Source organism: Ranitomeya imitator, chromosome 10 (genome assembly GCF_032444005.1).
Source record: "Ranitomeya imitator isolate aRanImi1 chromosome 10, aRanImi1.pri, whole genome shotgun sequence".
Classification (NCBI taxonomy): Eukaryota; Metazoa; Chordata; class Amphibia; order Anura; family Dendrobatidae; genus Ranitomeya; species Ranitomeya imitator.
In genome coordinates this window covers 78233477-78256325 of record NC_091291.1, presented here as the reverse complement: position 1 = coordinate 78256325, position 22849 = coordinate 78233477, and the positions used below count along the sequence as shown (strand labels likewise).

Below are 22849 nucleotides of genomic sequence, written 5' to 3'. Positions count from 1 at the left end.
AGTGTTTGTTTTTTTAACGTTTACGCTGGTAACCATGGTAAACATCGGGTTACTAAGCGCGGCCCTGCGCTTAGTAACCCGATGTTTACCCTGGTTACCAGTGAAGACATCGCTGGATCGGCGTCACACACGCCGATCCAGCGATGTCAGCGGGAGATCCAGCGACAAAATAAAGTTCTGGACTTTCCTCAGCGACCAACGATCTCCCAGCAGGGGCCTGATCATTGGTCGCTGTCACACAGAACGATTTCCTTAACGATATCGTTGCTACATCACAAAAAGCAACGATATCGTTAACGATATCGTTATGTGTGAAGGTACCTAAAGACTGTTGAGTTTCATCATTTCAGTAGATGTTATTGTCTTTAGTCACAGTTTTTGACTACAGTAGTTAGTTTTCAAAATTCTCTGAGTTAACCACTTCCTGCAGTTTTGTGTTCCTAATCATGTCCCATTTTTCATATCTGACATGGGTCACTTAATTTGGTGATAACTTTGGAATTCTTTACAAAGAATAATAAGAAACAAATGGACCTTACAAATTATCTACCAACTTCTCTTGAATGCGACAATACTCTATACACAGTTTTTCACTACTGTCTGCGCACATGGCAGGGTTAAGAAGGGAAGCAGCATTCAGCTGTTTTTAAACTCTTTTTTTTTTATTGAAAAATACCTCAGAATAAACAGCATATATTAACCCCTTAATCCCCGAGGGTGGTTTGCACGTTAATGACCGGGCCAATTTTTACAATTCTGACCACTGTCCCTTTATGAGGTTATAACTCTGGAACACTTCAATGGATCTTGGCGATTCTGACATTGTTTTCTCGTGACGTATTGTACTTCATGTTAGTGGTAAAATTTATTCGATATAACTTGCGTTTATTTGAGAAAAAAACGGAAATTTGGCGAAAATTTTGAAAATTTCGCAATTTTCCAACTTTGAATTTTTATACCCTTAAATCACAGAGATATGTCATGCAAAATACTTAATAAGGCTACGTTCACATTTGCGTTGTGCGCCGCTGCGTCGGCGACGCAACGCACAACGCAAATAAAAACGCACGCAAAAATGCTGCGTTTTGCGACGCATGCGTCGTTTTTTGCCGAAATTTGGACGCAAGAAAAATGCAACTTGTTGCGTTTTCTTGGCCCGACGCTTGCGGCAAAAAAAACGCATGCGTCGCACAACGCAGCACACAAAAACGCATGCGTCCCCAATGTTAAATATAGAGGCGCATGACGCATGCGTCGCCGCTGCGTCGCCCGACACAAATCCGACGCAAACACGCATAACGCTAATGTGAACGTAGCCCAAGTAACATTTCCCACATGTCTACTTTACATCAGCACAATTTTGGAACCAAAATTTTTTTTTATTAGGGAGTTATAAGGGTTAAAATTTGACCAGCAATTTCTCATTTTTACAACACCATTTTTTTTTTAGGGACCACATCTCATTTGAAGTCATTTTGAGGGGTCTATATGATAGAAAATACCCAAGTATGACACCATTCTAAAAATTGCACCCCTCAAGGTGCTCAAAACCACATTCAAGAAGTTTATTAACCCTTCAGGTGTTTTACAGCAATTTTTGGAATGTTTAAATAAAAATGAACATTTAACTTTTTATCACACAAAATTTATTTCAGCTCCAATTTGTTTTATTTTACCAAGGGTAACTGGAGAAAATGGACCCCAAAACTTGTTGTACAATTTGTCCTGAGTACGTTGATACCCCATATGTGGGTGTAAACCATTGTTTGGGCGCATGGCAGAGCTCGGAAGGGAAGGAGCGCCATTTGACTTTTCAATGCAAAATTGACTGGAATTGAGATGGGACGCCATGTTGCATTTGGAGAGCCCCTGATGTGCCTAAACAGTAGAAACCCCCCACAAGTGACCCCATATTGGAAACTAGACCCCCAAGGAACTTATCTAGATGTGTTGTGAGAACTTTGAACCCCCAAGTGTTTCACTACAGTTTATAACGCAGAGCCATGAAAATAAAAATTCTTTTTTTTTTTTCACAAAAATGATTTTTTTACCCCCAAGTTTTGTATTTTCACAAGGGTAACAGGATAAATTGTACCCCAAAAGTTGTTGTCCAATTTGTCCTGAGAACGCCGATACCCCATATGTGGGGGGGAACCACTGTTTGGGCGCATGGCAGAGCTCGGAAGGGAAGGAGCGCCATTTGGAATGCAGACTTAGATGGATTGGTCTGCAGGCATCACGTTGCATTTGCAGAGCCCCTGATGTACCCAAACAGTAGAAACCCCCCCACAAGTGACCCCATATTGGAAACTAGACCCCCCAAGGAACTTATCTAGATGTGTTGTGAGAACTTTGAACCCCCAAGTGTTTCACTACAGTTTATAACGCAGAGCCGTGAAAATAAAAATTCTTTTTTTTTTCACAAAAATGATTTTTTAGCCCCCAGTTTTGTATTTTCACAAGGGTAACAGGATAAATTGGACCCCAAAAGTTGTTGTCCAATTTGTCCTGAGTATGCTGATACCCTATATGTGGGGGGGAACCACTGTTTGGGCGCATGGCAGAGCTCGGAAGGGAAGGAGTGCCATTTGGAATACAGACTTAGATGGATTGGTCTGCAGGCGTCACGTTGCATTTGCAGAGCCCCTGATGTACCCAAACAGTACAAACCCCCCACAAGTGACCCCATATTGGAAACTAGACCTCCCAAGGAACCTATCTAGATGTGTTGTGAGAACTTTGAACCCCCAAGTGTTTCACTGCAGTTTACAACGCAGAGCCGCGAAAATAAAAAAAATCTTATTTTTCCCACAAAAATGATTTTTAGCCTCCCACATTTTTATTTTCCCAAGGATAACAAGAGAACTTGGACCCCAAAAGTTGTTGTCCAATTTGTCCTGAGTACGCTGATACCCCATATGTTGGGGTAAACCCCTGTTTGGACGCATCGGAGAGCTCGGAAGGAAAGGAGCACTGTTTTACTTTTTCAGCGCAGAATTGGCTGGAATTGAGATCGGACGCCATGTCGCGTTTGGAGAGCCCCTGATGTGCCTGAATTGTGGAAACTCCCCAATTCTACCTGAAACTCTAACCCTAACACACCCCTAACCCTAATCCCAACGGTAACCCTAACCACACCCCTAACCCTGACACACCCCTAATTCTAATCCCAACCCTGATCCCAACCGTAAATATAATCCAAACCCTAACTTTAGCCCCAACCCTAACCCTAACTTTAGCCCCAACCCTAACCCTAACTTTAGCTCCAACCCTAACCCTAGCCCCAACCCTAACCCAAGCCCCAACCCTAACCCTAGCCCTAACCCTAGCCCCAACCCTAACCCCAGCGCAAACCCAAGCCCCAACCCTAACCCTAGCCCCAACCCTAACCCTAGCCCCGATGGGAAAATGTAAATAAATACATTTTTTTAATTTTATTATTTTTCCCTAAGGGGGTGATGAAACGGGGTTTGATTTACTTTTATAGCGTTTTTTTATCGGATTTTTATGATTAATAAGAAAAAACCTGTAGCGCTTGCACCTAACTGTCCCTGCAGCAGATAGTGTAGCGGTACCACCCAGCCGAAACAAAAATCAATAAATATGATAAAGATAAAAAAGAGCTATCTGCGCTGGAAATACAGTATAAGACCTACATGAGGATCAAGAAAACTGCCGAGTAAGTTGGTGAATATAACCAGAATGACTAAAGGTTACCAAAATCTAGAAATGGGGCCGCGGCAGTAAAAAATTGGAATGAAACTGCATCATATAAAGAACCATATAAAAAATAAAAAGTAGCTAAAATATGTTGAATAACTACCTGAAGGAGTTGTCCGAGGGAAATATGGACTTCCTTAGCGTTGTTCACTCATGTTATCCAGAAGGGGATAAGATAAAGTCACTGCCGGATGATTTCTTTGGATATACAAGAAGCAATTACTTTGACGGTATGAGGTCTTCCACGGTTCCTTCCACTTGCGGTGCCTGGAGAAGGTGGGGTGGAATATGTTCCGTAAACTGTCCTAAATAAATCCGGACTGCAGGCACTGCCCTGGCCGGTGGCAGCGAACGCCTGTGTTCTATGGAGTGTGTCCACGCTGCTGGACAAAGCCGTTCGGTATTCTGCAGTAGCAGGACCTAGCGTGACGTCACGGTCACGTGAATAATCACGTGACAGGCTACGGAAAGAGCTTGGGACCAAATCCTTCGCGTTTCGGAGACAAAACGGTCTCCTTCCTCAGGGATGATGGATTTTTATGATTGGCAGCCGTCACACACTAAAATACGCTTTTTTTTATAGCAAAAAAGTTTTTGCGTCCCCACATTTTGAGACCTATAATTTTTCCATATTTTGGTCCACAGAGTCATGTGAGGTCTTGTTTTTTGCGGGACGAGTTGACGTTTTTATTGGTAACATTTTTGGACACGTGACAGTTTTTGATCACTTTTTATTCCGATTTTTGTGAGGCAGAATGACCAAAAACCAGCTATTCATGAATTTCTTTTGGGGGAGGCGTTTATACCGTTCCGCGTTTGGTAAAGTGGATGAAGCAGTTTTATTCATCGGGTCAGTACGATTACAGCGATACCTCATTTATATCATTTTTTTATGTTTTGGCGCTTTTATACGATAAAAGCTATTTTATAGAAAAAATAATTATTTTGGCATCGCTTTATTCTCAGGACTATAACTTTTTTATTTTTTTGCTTATTATGCTTTGTGGTGGCTCGTTTTTTGCGGGACAAGATGACGTTTTCAGCGGTATCACGGTTATTTATATCCGTCTTTTTGATCGCGTGTTATTCCACTTTTTGTTCGGCAGTATGATAATAAAGCGTTGTCTTTTGGCTCGTTGTTTTTTTTTTTTTTCTTACAGTGTTCACTGAAGGGGTTAACTAGTGGGACAGTTTTATAGGTCGGGTCGTTACGGACGCGGCGATACTAAATATGTGTACTTTTATTGTTTTGTTTGTCTTTTTTTAGATAAAGAAATGTATTTATGGGAATAATATTTTTTTTATTATTTATTTATTTAGTAATTTTTTATTTTTTTTTACACATGTGGAATTTTTTTTTTTACTTTGTCCCAGGGGGGGACATCACAGATCGCCGATCTTACAGTTTGCACAGCACTCTGTAAGATCGGCGATCTCACTGACATCGCTGCAGTCTTACAGAGCTGCAGCTGCAGCCTGCTCCTGACCCGGAAGTACTCCCTGCAGGACCCGGATGCAGCCCTGCGGCCATTTTGGATCCGGGGCCTGCAGGGAGAAAACGTTCGGTACAAGGTGAGCACATCACCTTGTACCGATCGTCTCAGGGAAGCCCGCAGGGAGCCCCCTCCCTGCGTGATGCTTCCCTGTACCGCCGGCACATCGCGATCATGTTTGATCGCGGTGTGCCGGGGGTTAATGTGCCGGGAGCGGTCCGTGACCGCTCCTGGAACATAGTGCCGGATGTCAGCTGCGATAGTCAGCTGACACCCGGCCGCGATCGGCCGCGCTCCCCCCCCCCCCCCCCGTGAGCGTGGCCGATCGCATATGACGTACTATCCCATCACTGGGAATTAAGTCCCAGGTCGCCTCGACGGGATAGTACGTCATATGGGATTAAGGGGTTAATCAGACTGCGTTTACTCACACAATATGAACAGAACGCAAAATACCAAGCTCGGTTACTTCACTGAGAGGTACTGCACTCAGAATACTGAGTACTATACCCTGTTAAACGTCACATGGACGATAGCACATGGATTGCGCTCGCTCTGCAACTAAGCTGTGCTAACCGCACACAAGAGAAGCAGATGTTGATCCAAAATAAATAACTCATATGACGCTAGGTGCAAAGCTCTGTCACTCTCCCTGAAAGGTGTAACCTGAGGGTTGGACTTGCTCTGTAACTCTACTGTGCTAACCGCACACATGAAGAAAACAGATGCTAAGCCAAGGGGAGTTGTGGGTTTTTACGCAGTGGAGTTACCCAGTCCTAACCCTACCTGCGTAAGCAAGGACTGTGAGTATAGAGGGACATATGCAAACAGAGTGGTAGCGTATCCACTCACATACACCACACATAAGTGATACTAGTGTACCTGCATGCGCCGCTGGGGGTCTTTTATACACAAGGCTCCACCCCAAACACTCACACCCAGTCAGTCGTGACGTCACTCGTGGTCGAATCCAGAACTGCCACCTCGTCGGTGCAGCAACTGTCTGACAACCAATGAGCAGATGCCACATCACAGAAGTGCTCAATAGGGTGATCTCTGGACTTAGACTCCCGAGCATCAGGCTGCGCCTGCCTATCGCTGGTTACCATAGGTTTGACTGGAAAGCCAGTAGTAACCAAACGAATACCATCAGACTGAGCAAGACACTGGGACCGATGTCTGTGCGGAGCAGCACCCACAGAGGCTGGACCAGAATGAGAGACCACAGCACCAGGCAATTCTTGGGATCTATCCCACGTAGTGAGAAAATCCCGATGCCTGGCAGTTATCAGGCCAAAATTACCAGGGGATGTGAACTTTTGATCAGGATCATTTGGATGTTTTGGGTTGTCATTATGATTTAAAAAGAGAAAACACAGTAGTTTGACAATACATGGCTTCACCCAACCAAGTTTTGGTGTTGGCCATTTTTCAGAGAATATGAATGACAAGAAAGCAAAAATTCTGCTGGGGTATGTGAACTTTTGAGCACAACTGTATTTTACACAATTAGAACAATGCTCTCATCCAATTGTTAGAACAAAAAGCAATTTGCAAACTTAAGAACTTAATGATTTAGAGGCTAGAAATGGCAACACCCTCATAGGTTCTTTTGTATCAGGAATCGTATCTCATCCTGTTGAAAACCTGAAACCTACCAGGGTACATAATGTGAAATTGAAAAAGCTAAAACATTGGGAGATAAGTGCGTCAGAGGTGAATCACACCACTTCTCCCAGATTCTATGGAATTTTTGGGGACATCCTCTATTCCTATACACTATATTCTCATACAGTATTATATTTACTATTTTTTTCCATTGATTAACGGAAGATGCCCTTCCCCCCATCCTTCTCCATGCTATTGCTTTCCTGGCAAGGAGCAGAGTCTCACAAATGAGAATTATGTCATAATGTGACCAAATTCCCCCATCCAAAATTCCCAACACACAGTCTCAGCACACAATCAAGCGGTACCCAATTATTCTTGATAATGTAGAAACCACTTCATTCCAATGTCTCATCACTGTACAGTTCCAGATAAGATGCTCAAAAATCCACGCCCCATTTTCCACATCTATGACAACCATCCGAGGATAATCTATCAAACTTATCTAGTTTGGATGGGATTAGGTAAAGATTGATGCAAAATATATAATTGTATTAATTTATTATTGGCAACAGGTGATAGATACCATTCTGTGGGCTTCTAAAGCATCACTCCTTTGCTCTTCAGTAAATGGGGGTATCAATTGTCGCCATTTGTCTTCCAAAGGATGTGGATGCAATTTTTGAATTCAGCACAAAAGTATATAGTGTGGGAATTACACCCGTAGGGCCCTGGGAGTAAGTACACCTATTAGCATGTATCTTGATATCCGCATTCTGGGATGTGGGATCTGGTGCGTAATAGCATGTCTCATTTGCAGAAATTTATAAAAATCCCTATCCCATATTTTGTATGTATTTGGTCAAATGAGAACAATACTTCATTTTCAAATACCTTGACTATTTGTTGTTATTCCATATTGCTTCCAAGATATAAGATCCTGTAATATCTTAAGATGTGGAAACTCAGGGTTGTCACATAACGGAGTCTCACCCACTTGGTCAGTGAATTTCAAAATTAATTTACTTTCCTTCCAGATCTGTATCTCAAGTTTATGCACAAATAGTAATCCCTGTGGTGGTTTATAGGATCCCTCCAATATTTCCCATATCTAAATCCTATTTAAAAGTTGCAAAATATGAGCCTCCGCATTAGACGATTTATCATCCCTCAACCTACTTTTTAAATGGTACAGCTGGCCAGCTAGATAATATAAAAATAAATCAGGTACTGCATGTCCGCCCTGGCACTTAGGTCTCTGTCGGGCTCGAATACTAATTTTAAGCCTTGATGAGCTCCATATGAAGGATACCATCATACTGTGCATTCTCTTAAAGAATATCTTGGGGATCTTAATTGATGAGTGTTCCAATATATTGAGAAACTTTGGGAGAAGTCATTTTAAGAAAACTAATTTGTCCTGCTACAGAAAGGAGTTGGGACCATTTCTCATTTTTTTAAATTACCTCAGTGAGAGGGTATACATTATCTATCAAATCTATAATTAGGCTTTTATTAATAATTATACCAAGATATTTAAATGTGTTGACTACTTGTAAACCATGTTCCTAGGGTCAAGGTACACTGCTCAAAAAAATAAAGGGAACACTTAAACAACAGAATATAACTCCAAGTAAATCAAACTTCTGTGAAATCAAACTGTCCACTTAGGAAGCAACAATGATTGACAATCAATTTCACATGCTGTTGTGCAAATGGAATAGGCAACAGATGGAAATTATTGGCAATTATCAAGACACACTCAATAAAGGAGTGGTTCTGCATGTGAGGACCACAGACCACATCTGTCCCAATGCCTTTTGGCTGATTTTTTTGTCACTTTTGAATGTTCGTTGTGCTTTCACACTCGTGGTAGCATGAGACAGACTCTACCACCCACACAAGTGGCTCAGGTAGTGTAGCTCATCCAGGATGGCACATCAATGTAAACTGTGGCAAGAAGATTTGCTGTGTCTGTCAGCGTAGTGTCCAGAGTCTGGAGGCTCTACCAGGAGACAAGCCAGTACATCAGGAGACGTGGAGGGGGCCGTAGGAGGGCAATAATCCAGCAGCAGGGCCGCTACCTCAGCCTTTGTGCGAGGAGGTATACTGCCAGAGCCCTGCAAAATGACCTCCAGCAGGCCACAAATGTGCATGTTTCTGCACAATTGGTTAGAAACCGACTCTATGAGGATGGTCTGAGTGCCCGACGTCCACAGATGGGGTTGTGCTCACTACCCAACACCATGTCGGACACTTGGCACTTGCCACAGAACACCAGGATTGGCAAATTCGCCACTGGCGCCATGTGCTCTTCACAGATGAAAGGAGGTTCACACTGAGCACATGTGACAGATGTGACAGAGTCTGTAGACTCCGTGGAGAGCAATCTGTTGCCTGCAACATCCTTCAGCATGACCGTTTGGAAGTGGGGCAGTAATAGTGTGGGGTGGCATTTCTTTGGAGGGCCGCACAGCCCTCCATGTGCTCGCCAGAGGTAGTCTGACTGCCATTAGGTACCGAGATGAGATCCTCAGACCGCTTGTGAGACCATATGCTGGTGTGGTTGGCCCTGAGTTCCTCCTAATGCAGGACAATGCCAGACCTCATGTGCCTGGAGTGTGTCAGCAGTTCCTGCAAGATATAAAAGGAAACCAGCACAATATAATAAAAGAAAAAAAAATGGTGTATTTTTCTCTTTTTTTAGTGAATATACAAACTAGATAAATATGAAAACTAGGAGATTGAGTTTTTTTGTATAAAAAGTATATCTTTTATTAAATATAAAATATTAGCAAAACAATAACAATATATATATATACAAATAGAACAATTTGTCATCAGTATGGAGAAACTGTGTGATCCCATTAGGTGACAGCTGTCATGATCTAGTAATTCAGTACCATAATGGACATAGGAGTCAGAGCACATACAGTGACCTGACAATAACCCAAAAACATAGAACGAGCTCTGAGACGTGGAAACTCTGCTGACCGCAATCCCTAATCCTCTCCAACACAACTAGAGGCAGCCGTGGATTGCGCCTAACGCTCCCTATGCAACTCGGCACAGCCTGAGAAACTAGCTAGCCTGAAGATAGAAAATAAGCCTACCTTGCCTCAGAGAAATACCCCAAAGGAAAAGGCAGCCCCCACATATAATGACTGTGAGTTAAGATGAAAAGACAAACGTAGAGATGAAATAGATTTAGCAAAGTGAGGCCCGACTTTCTGAACAGAGCGAGGATAGGAAAGGTAACTTTGCGGTCAACACAAAACCCTACAAAAACCACGCAAAGGGGGCAAAAAAACCCTCCGTACCGAACTAACAGCACGGAGGTACACCCTCTGCGTCCCAGAGCTTCCAGCAAGCACGAGAAAACAAATAAGCAAGCTGGACAGAAAAAAAACAGAAAACAAAAAGCAAAAGCGGAACTTAGCTATGCAGAGCAGCAGGCCACAGGAACGATCCAGGAGGAAACAGGTCCAATACTAGAACATTGACTGGAAGCCAGGATCAAAGCACCAGGTGGAGTCAAATAGAGCAGCACCTAACGACTTCACCACATTACCTGAGGAGGAAACTCAGAAGCCGCAGTACCACTTTCCTCCACCAACGGAAGCTCACAGAGAGAATCAGCCAAAGTACCACTTGTGACCACAAAAGGGAGCTCTGCCACAGAATTCACAACAGACAGCGCAAACGTGATCGCTAATCAGGGCTGAGAAGTATAGCACATTTCGGACATTTTACCGTTAATTAAATATATAAAGGAGTATGAAAATAGAAAAGGTGCTCGTATTTCAAATATATGCCAGATTATGGGAAGAGTTACTCCCATCTGGCTCTATGTTAAGGGCAAAATGTCACACAAAGAGTGTATTAAAGCATTGCATCTGTACGCATTGTAAATAAAAGGTTAATTACCCATGATGTTAGAGCTCAGACCTGTAGGCGACCACTCTCCCCGACGCGCGTTTCGCAAGAATGATTCTCGCTTCCTGCAAGATGAAGGCTTTGAAGCTATGGACTGGCCCACCCGTTCCCCAGACCTGAATCCGATTGAACACATCTTGGACATCATGTCTTGCTCCATCCACCAACACTCATCAGGAGCATGCCCAGGCGTTGTAGGGAGGTCATACAGGCATTTCGAGGCCACCCACACTACTGAGTATCATTTCCTTGTCTTGAGGCATTTCCACTGAAGTTGGATCAGCCTGCATTTTGATTTTCCACTTTGATTTTGAGCATCATAACAAACTCAAGACCTCCATGGGATATTAGTTGTGATTTACATTGATCATATTTAGGTTTTACTGTTCTCAACGCATTACACTATATAATGAATAGAGATTTACAACTTGAATATTTCATACAGTGATATCTAGGATGTGGGATTTTAGTGTCCCCTTTATTTTTTTGAGCAGTGTATATTCTCAGTAAGCAGCATAACTGAGGAATTGTTGCAGTTTATTTTAAGACCCCCAAATTGATTAAATTGTTGTGATTCTTTCTACCATAGGGTATTGCCTGATTTGATTTTAAGAACAATAGGCTCTATTGGTAGGGCAAAGAGCATCGGGGACAGGGGACACACTTGTCTAGTTACCCTTTCTAGATTAAAATATTCTGATAGTAGCCATTCAGCTATTTAAATGCAGAACTTCCTGGAATAATGTGCAGACATAATGTATTGGGGGGACTGTTCATGGTCACTTGGCAGCTCAAAAGATGGCCACCACAAAAAGGCTTAGCTCTGTCTACTCCGTTTTCCAGATCCCAGGGATTGTCTTGCTCATCACTCTTTAAACCCTTTATATGGATCTAGACTTACACAGAGACGCCTAGGCTGGGGTCACGGTGTTACCTGCTGTTCTGTGGTGTGAGATGGCAACATGCATAACCAGGTAGACAGGTCAGAACCAGGAGGGCAAAGAAAATACATAATCAGAAGACACAAAAGTAGTCAGTACACTTGCCGGGGTCACCACAGGAAACAAATACACAAGCTGGGAGCTGAGCAGAGAGGACAGAACCAGAGGAGAACCAGGCTGTATCTGAAAGCTTCTGGCAATATGCTTCGAGCTCCAATTGTCTGAAGCAGGGAGCAGATTACTTCAGCTGGACATCACGCTCACCTAAATTGCAAGGCTGGATGGTGCTACCGGTCCCAGGCACCCTATTCTTAGGCTACGTTCACATTAGCGTTGCGCGCCGGTGCGTCGGCGGCACGACGCACAAAAAACGCGCGTAAAAACGCGGCGTTTTGCGACGCGTGCGTCGTTTTTTGACGAAAATCGGACGCACGAAAAATGCAACTTGTTGCATTTTCTTGCGTCCGACGCTAGCGTCGGAAACGACGCACGTGTCGAAAAACGCTAACAAAAAAACGCACGCGTCCCCTATGTTAAACATAGGGGCGCGTCGCCGCTGCGTCGCCGACGCAACAGCGACGCACATTAGCGTAACGCTAATGTGAACGTAGCCTTCGTGGCTAGGCAGAGCCTGTGCCACCCAGAGCTTCTGGTTCCGACATGTCCTCCATTATCAGCGCTGCCTGCAGAATAAATAAATCCTGGTGATAAAAACAGATGTCACAGGAGCTGATCCCAGAGAAGATGGGACACATCCTCTGCAGAAGTCCTAATATGACAAAATAACAGAAAACCAGAGCAGTAGAAATCCCCATAAAGTTACTCCATTTTGAAAATTATATCAGTGAATTAATTCATAGGAATAGTGACTATTTTGACTCCACAGGCACTTTCCGCAAATTATCACGCAATGGATTTTGGAGAGTGAAAATTGCAATTTTGTAAATTTAAGTGGGTTATCCTCACTATAGTAATGCTAAATACATGGAAGCTAAGTGTGGTTTGAGCACACTGCAAGGCTCAAAAATGAGGGGGAGATTTGACTTTGAGAGAGTGGATATTGCTGGATTGGTTTATGGAAGCCATGCTTCTTTTCTAGAGGTTTTGTACCACAAATAATGTAGACACCCTCTGTATTCCCACTGACAGATGACAGACCTGAGTGGGGGTTTGTTTTTTGCTAGATGAGTAGAAGTTTTTATTGGTATTATTTTCGCCTACTTACCGGTAATTGTTTTGTGACTTTTCATTCCATATTTGGGAGTCAAAATAAACATCCTATGAGGTTTTCTTTTAGACTATCATTGTCTTGGTGAATAATTCAGTATTTTTACATAACTTACCATTTTTGGTAAGTACAAATGTTAAAATATAAAATTCATGGATATTTTATTCAAAAATAATATTTGGTTTTATTCTTGGCAGATTACGGTACCAGGAGATTAGAAAGACAGCAGACATCTTCATTTTTTAAATCAGATGATCTTGAGATTCCGCAAGATACAATTGAAGTGAATGCCATTACTACAGATATACCATCATCCCTTCACAGCAAAGATCTGTCATCTGATCCTTTGAAACAGGTCATGTCTTCTGATTCATTACCAACTACTAAGGAAAATCAAAGCCACAAAATAGGCATTAAAAAACAAATTGCTCCTAAAGGAAAAAAGCCAGAATGCTCAGAATGTGGGAAAAGTTTTACAAGGAAATCAAGTCTTAACACACATCAGAGAACTCACACAGGGGAGAAGCCATTTTTATGTTCAGAATGTGGGAAACGGTTTACAAAGAAATCAAGTCTTATCACACATCAGAAAACTCACATTGAGGCAAAGCCATTTTCATGTTCAGAATGTGGGAAAAGTCTTGCAAAGAAATCAAGTCTTATCACACATCAGAAAGCTCACATTGAGGAGAAACCATTTTTATGTTCAGAATGTGGGAAAAGTTTTACAAAGAAATCAAGTCTTACCACTCATCAGAGAAATCACCTTGGGAAGAAGCCATTTTTATGTTCCGAATGTGGGAAACATTTTACAAAGAAATCAAGTCTTACCACACATCAGAGAACTCACATTGGGGAGAAGCCATTTTCATGTTCAGAATGTGGAAAATGTTTTACGGAGAAATCAGGTCTTCTCAAACATCAGAGAATTCACACAGGGGAGAAACCATTTTCATGTTCAGAATGTGGAAAATGCTTTAGACAGAAATGGAGTTTTGTTATGCACCAAAGAACTCACACAGGGGAGAAGCCTTTTTCATGTTTAGAATGTGGGAAATGTTTTAGTTGGAAATCCTGTGCTGTGGTACACCAGAGAACCCACACAGGGGAGAAGCCTTTTTCATGTTTAGAATGTGGGAAATGTTTTAACCAGAGATCAGAACTTGTTAGTCACCAGAGAATTCACACTGGGGAGAAGCCTTTTTCATGTTCCGAATGTGGAAAATGTTTTGTTCAGAAATCATATCTTGTTGGTCACCAGAGAATTCACACTGGTGAGAAGCCTTTTTCATGTTCAGAATGTGGAAAATGTATTGCACTGAAATCAAATTTTTTAAAGCACCAAAGAATTCACACACGGGAGAAGCTTTTTTCATGTTCAGAATGTGGAAAATGTTTTTCAAAGAAATCAACTCTTGTTACACATCAGAGAACTCACACAGAGGTGAAGCCATTTTAATGGAAAATGTTTTGTGAAGAAATCATCTCTTCTTAGTCACCAGAGCAGTCACACAGAGGAGAAACCTTTTTTAATATTCTTTATGGTGGAAATGTTTTACTTGGAAAGACACACTTTTAGCAATATAAAAATCTTGCTAATAAGTGATTGCATCTTATACACTGGAGGCAGCTTCCTGTTACAGAGGAAAACAATAAGACTGTGTCCTTCCTGATCATTGAGAAAACTGCTCTTTCCTGCAGCCCCACATTTATGTAATTAAGGCTACTTTCACACTAGCGTTGTACGACGCACGTCGCAATGTGTCGTTTTGGAGAAAAAACGCATCCTGCAAAGTTGTCTGCAGGATGCGTTTTTCCCCATAGACTAACATTAGCGACGCATTGCCACACGTCGCAACCATCGTGCGACGGTTGCGTCGTGTTGTGGCGGACCGTCTGAACAAAAAAATGTTCCATGTAATGTTTTTTCATGCATGCGCGGCCGGAACTCCGCCCCCTCCTCCCCGCAACTCACAATGGGGCAACGGATGCGTTGTAAAACTGCATCCGCTGCCCCCGTTGTGCTGCGTTGTCACAGGATGCATCGCTACTTCGGCCCGATGCACTGCAACGGGCCGACGCTAGTGTGAAAGTAGCCTAATTGGTGCAGAGCAGGAGAGGAAGGTACTGGGACCTTCACAGAGGCTGCACGTCCTGAATGTGCAGCTAAAGAACCCGACTAGCTTATGAACCTTTCAGATCATGTAACACTGTTATACATATTTTCAAAAGTTGTCAGGTTCAGTTATGAAATGAGCCATCTCTTAATTATTTTGATCTCCTGAATTCAAATCTGACAATGAAAGTTTTTAGTTCTCACTTGTTCCTAGGATATAAAAGTTTTCCTTTTACTGCTACATATAATTAATGCATAAAACATTATTGTTTTTGCAAATATAAAGATGCAGAATATTTTGTGTAAGGAGCAAAAGACGATTGGACCAATGCACATAGAGTGGAATCCGCGGCTTTAAGGGATGCAGACTTTTTCAGCACAGAGCACCAGTTATGTCAATCTTATTGTTATGTTTTATTAGAGATTTGCTTGCTTGTCAGTTCAACCTCAGGAATCAATGTTTCCATTCAGTGACAGTAAGGGTATGTGCACACGTAGAAAGCTCCTCTGCGGATTTTTCCGCAGCGGATTTGATAAATCCGCAGTGCAAAACCGCTGCGGTTTTTACTGCGGATATATCACATTTTTATTGCAGATTCCTCTGCGGTTTTACATCTGCAGTTTTCTATTGGAGCATGTGTAAAAACGCTGCGGATTCCGCACAAAGAATTGACATGCTGCGGAAAATAAAATGCGTTTCCGCGCATTTTTTTCCGCAGCATGGGCACAGCATTTTTGGTTTCCCATAGGTTTACATTGTACTGTAAACTCATGGGAAACTGCTGCGGATCTGCAGCAAAATCCGCATCGTGTGCACATACGCTAAAGGTATGTGCACACGTCAGGATTTCTTGCAGAAATTTTCCTGACAAAAACCAGACATTTCTGCCAGAAATCTGCATGGGTTTTTTTTGCGTTTTTTCATGTGTTTTTGACGCATTTTTGGTGCGTTTTTTGTGTGTTTTTTCCTAAATGCATAGAATAACAGGAAAAACGCAGAAAATCCGCAAAATTAATGAACATGCTGCTTTTTTTACCGCGATGCGTTTTTTTCGCGGAAAGAAATGCATCATGTGCACAAAACATGCAGAATGCATTCTAAATGATAGGATGCATAATGTATGCGTTTTTAATGAGTTTTTATTGTGAAAAAAACGTGAAAAAACCTGAACGTGTGCACATACCCTAAGGAGAGGAAGACATGCTGGTAAATATAAGGCAAGACAGAAGATTGCTACAGGTTAAGGTACCTTCACACAAAGCAACTTTCCAACGATCACGACCAGCGATACGACCTGGCCGTGATCGTTGGTAAGTCGTTGTGTGGTCGCTGGAGAGCTGTCACACAGACAGCTCTCCAGCGACCAACGATGCCGAAGTCCCCAGGTAACCAGGGTAAATATCGGGTTACTAAGCGCAGGGCCGCGCTTAGTAACCCGATGTTTACCCTGGTTACCATTGTAAATGTAAAAAAAAAAAACACTACATACTCACATTCCGGTGTCTGTCACATCCCCGCCGTCAGCTTCCCGCACTGACTGTGTCAGTGCCGGCCGTAAAGCACAGCACAGCGGTGACGTCACCGCTGTGCTTTACGGCCGGCGCTCACAGTCAGTGCGGGAAACTGACGGCGGGGGACGTGACAGACACCGGAATGTGAGTATGTACTGGTTTTTTTTTTTACTTTTACAATGGTAAACAGGGTAAATATCGGGTTACTAAGCGCGGCCCTGCGCTTAGTAACCCGATGTTTACCCTGGTTACAAGTGAACACATCGCTGGATCGGCATCACACATGCCGATCCAGCGATGACAACGGGTGATCCAGCGACAAAATAAAGTTCTGGCCTTCTAGCTCCGACCAGCGATGTCACAGCAGGATCCTGATCGCTGTTGCGTGTCAAACACAACGAGATCGCTATCCAGGACGCTGCAACATGACGAATCGCTATCGTTATCGTTCAAAAGTTGCTCAGTCTGAAGGTACCTTTACTGTAAAGGCCCCGTCACACATAGCGACGCTGCAGCGATACCGACAACGATCCGGATCGCTGCAGCGTCGCTGTTTGGTCGCTGGAGAGCTGTCACACAGACAGCTCTCCAGCGACCAACGATCCCGAGGTCCCAGGTAACCAGGGTAAACATCGGGTAACTAAGCGCAGGGTCGCGCTTAGTAACCCGATGTTTACCCTGGTTACCATCGTTAAAGTAAAAAAAAAACAACTGCTACATACTTACCTATCGCTGTCTGTCCTCGGCGCTGTGCTTCTCTGGTCTGGCTGTGAGCACAGTGGCCAGAAAGCAGAGCGGTGACGTCACTGCTCTGCTTTCCGGCTGACCGGCGCTCACAGCCAGACCAGAGAAGCTGAGCGCCGAGGACAGACAGCGATAGGTAAGTATGTAGTGTTTGTTTTTTTTTACTTTTAGGATGGTAACCAGGGTAAACATCGGGTTACTAAGCGCGGCCCTGCGCTTAGTTACCCGATGTTTACCCTGGTTACCAGCGAAGACATCGCTGAATCGGCGTCACACACGCCGATTCAGCGATGTCAGCGGGACCTCAACGATCAAAAAATGGCCCAGGCCATTCCGACACGACCAGCGATCTCACAGCAGGGGCCTGATCGCTGGTACGTGTCACACATAGCGAGATCGCTACTGAGATCGCTGTTGCGTCACAAAACTCAGCGATCTCGCTAGCGATCTCGCTGTGTGTGACGGGGGCTTAAAGCAATCATTTATTTATCTCATCTGTATCTCAGGAGACTCAAGCTATTGTTCTACCAGCTGCTACACCCATTGTGTGAATGAGGATAGTAAACCCAGGAGAGCTGTCACCACACATGTCTCACATGCAATCTTAACACTTCTGTCCATTCAGGGGGCTGATCCTAGAGAGAGGAACAGAAGCCACATGTATAGTCAAGGAATTGTTGGAGTGATGTCAAGGGGCAAACATCTATCGCTGAGGTCCTGGAGCGTATGGATGGATGGCCTATGGAGTTTGGGGATCGGTTGTTGACTGGTGGGGTGCTACTTGCTACGGTTGTGATATCCGTCATCTGGAGGAATATAGGCTGTGTCTACACACTATACCAGCGGGAGATACCAAAAGCTTTGGGCCAACCAAAAGTTGGGAGACAGAGTGGGTATCACCTGGTACTGGGCAGTGGAACTACCGATCGGGGTTGAGTACTTGTGGACTGAGGACATTGTATTTTGGCCATCTACCTGGATTTGCTGTATAACCGTGGATGGAAGAAATAAAGCTTGCTGCATCGTTAACCTGACTGGGTGATTCTTACAACCCACAACCTCAGATCTTCACATTGTGTTGTGCCAATTTTATGATATTTATTCAGAGGAAACTTAGCAACCATATCAAATAACTAAAACCTCTCTAAACACTATAATGACTCAGTTGTCGGGTATTCCGAGACCAGGGGTTCCTTCCCTTTCCCTAATGCTAATGGCACCCTATCTCGCCCTGTTTCCCAGAAGTATACTTCTGATGGAGAAGACGCCGGGACCATGTACCTTGCCTTAGCACTTGAATCTGCCCCCAGTTTGTACCCTCCCCCCACCCAGGGAAGAGGGGAGTGATAGTGTACAGTAATTCATCAACCAGACTAACAAGCTAATACAAACATATAAAGGAAAATACTAATCATACAAATATGCTCACACAAACAGCAGAGGTAAACAGTGGGGAGTGGAGGATGGCTTAAAACCAAAGTAGAAGGAGAGGATTAGCACACAACTTAAACCACGCCACAGTCTCGGATAAATCCACCAAACGCCTTCTCAAACAACAAACCACCATCTCTAAACCATGCAGCATAAGCTTGTTCTGACAATGAGTGCTAGCCAGGGCCAAGATTATATAGGAGATGGGAGTGGCTATCAGTTAACAGCTGAGAGCTTAATGTAGGAAAGCTTCCAAGAGCTCTCAGCTGAGCATATGAACCCCTGCACTTCTAAAGGAAACCTTCACCATTTAATATGAAGGTGAAGTGCTTTTAAACAGTGCAGGAGTAGGAGAAATGAGGAGGGGATGAGTCAGGAGTCACATGATCAGGGGCCTCAGTGAATGATATCCGGAGAGAGGATGCTACATGGAAACTTCTCAGTCAGTGACATTTCCGACATTATTTGCCCTTCACTACTGGCACAATTACCCCCAAAGCCTCTTACAGTTTTATGTATGGAATGTAACATGTGATTTCTGTCACGACTCCCGGGTATTACTGCTGCGGGAATAACTGCACACAGCAGCAAGGGAGCTGAGGAAAGCGCTGGATAACTAACCAGGTAACAACCAGGACCTGAACCATGTGACAGAGTAGGAGGTGGTTGGGAAAGAGCCACACGCGGGGTGCAGAGGAGACGATAAACACAGGAGAGTAGTTAAACAAGCTAAGATCAGAGCTAGGAGATCACTAGGTACCAAAGGGGTGAGACAGGAGATTGGTTCAGGCACACAGACAAGACGAAAGTATAGCTGACAAGGAAGCCTAGTCTGAAGTGAGTATAAATACCCCTCCCAGATCCAAAGGAAGGTCAGCAAAATTAACCCTGAGAGAACAGGACATTAACCATGTCCTAACCATGACAGTACCCCCCTCTTAACGGTGGGCCACTGGACCCCCAGGCTTTTCAGGGTATTGAAAAGCCTACACCAGTCGATCAGCACGCACAGAACTGGCCGGAACCTATGACTGATCCTCAATGGATTATCCCTTCCAATGGATTAGGTACTGAAGCCTTCGGCGCACCCACCGTGAATCAATGATACGCCCTACCTCGTACTATAGCTGACCCTCTACCAACACTGGGAGGACACTGGACCAGGAATCCTCTCTTAACCATCCCCACAGGTTTTAATAAGAACCTGTGGAAGACATTAGATATTTTGAAGGAGGCGGGCAACTACTCTATAGGCCACCGGGTTGATCACCTCTACAATCTTGTATGGACCTATAAACCTGGGTCCCAACTTCATAGAGAGTATCTTAAGTTTGATGTTAGGGGTAGACAACCACACCTTCTCCCCCTCAGCCAATGCAGGAGCTGACCCCCTCATCCTGTCCACAAAATGTGTTTAGTTCTTCTGGGCTTTGGAAATGTTCCCCTGAACCTCACTCCAAAGGGTTCTTAACTGTTGAACTATACCCTCGGCACCAGGGCAACCAGAATCCAGGCGGGAAAATTCTCCAAACTGCAAAACAAACCCATAATTGACCTGAAAGGGAGATTTACCAGTAGATTGATTAATACAATAGTTGAACGCAAATTCTGCCATGGGCAATACCTCAAACCAGTTCTCTTGTCTGGAAGAGGCCAGGCATCTCCAAATTTGTTCCAACGACTCGGTGAGTTCAGTCTGTCCGTTAGATTCTGGGTGATAACCAGAGGAGAATAACAACGTAACCCCCAACTTCTTACAAAAAGCCCTCCAAAACCTAGCCACAAATTGCACACCCCTGTCAGACACCACATTCACAGGTACCCCATGCAACTGAACTATGCTGTATAAACAAACAAGCCAAGGTTTCAGCAGAAGGTAGCGCAAGTAAAGGTACAAAGTGGGCTTGCTTAGAAAACCACTACCCATACTACTGAGTTCCCCTTTAAAGATGGAAGATTAGTGATAAAGTCCTGTGGTCCATGGTTTATCTGGAATTGGCAAAGGTACCAATTCCCCAGCCAGCTGAACCTTAGAGCGAGCGCACACCCCACGAGTACTTACAAACCTTTTGATATCAGTACCCATAGAGGGCCGCCAAAAACTCCTAGCTACTGCACCCCGGGTAGCTGCAATCCCAGGGTGTGCACTAGTGATGACCGAATAGCATTGTTGCTCGGGTCTCCCTGAGCATGCTCGGGTGATCTCCGAGTATTTTGTAGTGCTCGTACATTTAGTTTTCGTCGCCTCAGCTGCATGATTTACGGTTGCTGGACAGCCTGAATACTTGTGGGAATTCCCTAACAATCAGGGATTCCTCACATGTATTCAGCCTGGCTAGCAGCCATAAATCATGCAGCTGAGGAGGACGAAAACTAAATGTCCGAACACTACAAAATACTCGGAGATCACCCAAGTGAGCAACAATGCAATTCACTCATCACTAGTGTGCACTTAGCAAAGAATCATGAAATTCTTGCAGGAGTGTGAGATAAGAAAGGTTCTGATACAAACAGTTTACCTGGGGGTTTATTCCTGGGAGCTTGAACTTGTGCTTCCAAAATCTCTCTCTGTAACTCAGATGAGACTTCTGCCACAACCACTCCCGGTTGAAGAATGGAGGAAGGAGGTTCTGGAGGCGGACACAGAATCAAAACTTCGGGATAAGGCATCCACCTTTTACATTTTTAGACCATGAAATGAAATAGAGAAAAAAAAACTGTCTGGGGGTCAATCTCTTAGCGGACTCGATATAGGCCAGGTTATTATGATCAGTGATGACCGTAATGGGATGAACAGCCCCCTCCAGAAAATGCCTCCATTCTTCGAAGGTCAATTTAACCGCCAACAATTCCCTGTTGCCGACAACATAATCTCTCTCTGTTGAAGATAATTTTTTAGAGAAAAAGACAAAGGTTTTAAGCTTAGTAAGGGTGGATGGACCCTGGGACAACACTGCTTCCACCCACACCTCCGAAGCGTCGATCTCCACGATAAAAGGTCTTGACGGATTGGGTTGTATCAACACGAATGCTGAAGTAAAACATTTCTTCAGTGTCTGGAAGGAATTTTTTGTTGCCACAGACCAATTTTTTACATCTGCCCCTTTGACAGTGAGGTCCATCAAGTGTTTCACCACCTGCAAAAACCCTTTAATGAACTTCCTATAGTAATTAGCGAAGCCCAGGAATCATTGCAACCCCTTCAGGTCATGAGGTTGAACCCAATCTGAAATGGCCCGAACCTTCCCTGCATCCATCTATCCATATAGTCTTGACAGGAACAGTCCCTAGTAAACCCATGTTGATATTGGGTCATGAGGTTCTTCCTCTTCAGATACTCCAGTATAGCATCCCTTAGAATGCCCTCCAGGATTTTACCCACAGTAGAGGTTAAGCTTACTGGCCTATAATTTCCGATTCAGTTTTTGTCCCCTTTTTGAATATTGGCACCACATTTGCTATACGCCAGTCCTGTGGCACAGACCCTGTTATTATGGAGTCTTTAAAGATTAAAAATAATGGTCTATCGATGACTGTACCTAATTCCAGTAAGTTGTCTCTACGGTGCCTTTTCGCTTTTCTTAACCGAGAGTGACCCAATCTCCATGGGCTCAGATACAGGTGCAGTGTCACACAATTTGGAGGACAAGGGAGTCTCTTGTTGCATCACTCCTTTAGCACGGAGTCTCTGGTCCATCCGGACCGCCTGCGTCATGGTATCAGGAGGAGGATGAAGTGCCATAGCGTCCTTGAGATGGTCAGACAAGCCCTTGCAGAACAACCCCCTTAGGGTGGCATCGTTCCAAGATAGTTCGGCTGCCCAATGTCTAAATTCTGAGCAGAACCATTCAGCAGGGTGCCTCCCCGTGTCACACTCATCACCATATCGTCTGCCAGACGCACTCTATCAGGCTCATCATAAATGTGCCCCAGAACCTCAAAGAACAGGTTCACAGACATACTTACAGAAGCAGAGGAAGAGAGAAAGCCCATGCCTGTGGAGCCCCCTTAACAAGGACATTATGACCCCCACCCTCTGCCTTTCATTCCCATAGGCCCGGGGACGCAATTCAAAGAACAACTTGCATCCCTCCTTGAAGACCCTAAACAATTTTTATCT

General features: G+C 43.9%; 1 pseudogene; it reads left to right on the top strand.

Moving 5' to 3' along the window:
* LOC138651788 (oocyte zinc finger protein XlCOF22-like) overlaps positions 1–16433 on the top strand; it is an 80415-nt pseudogene extending 63982 nt beyond the window's left edge.
* The last annotated feature ends 6416 nt before the right edge of the window (positions 16434–22849 follow it).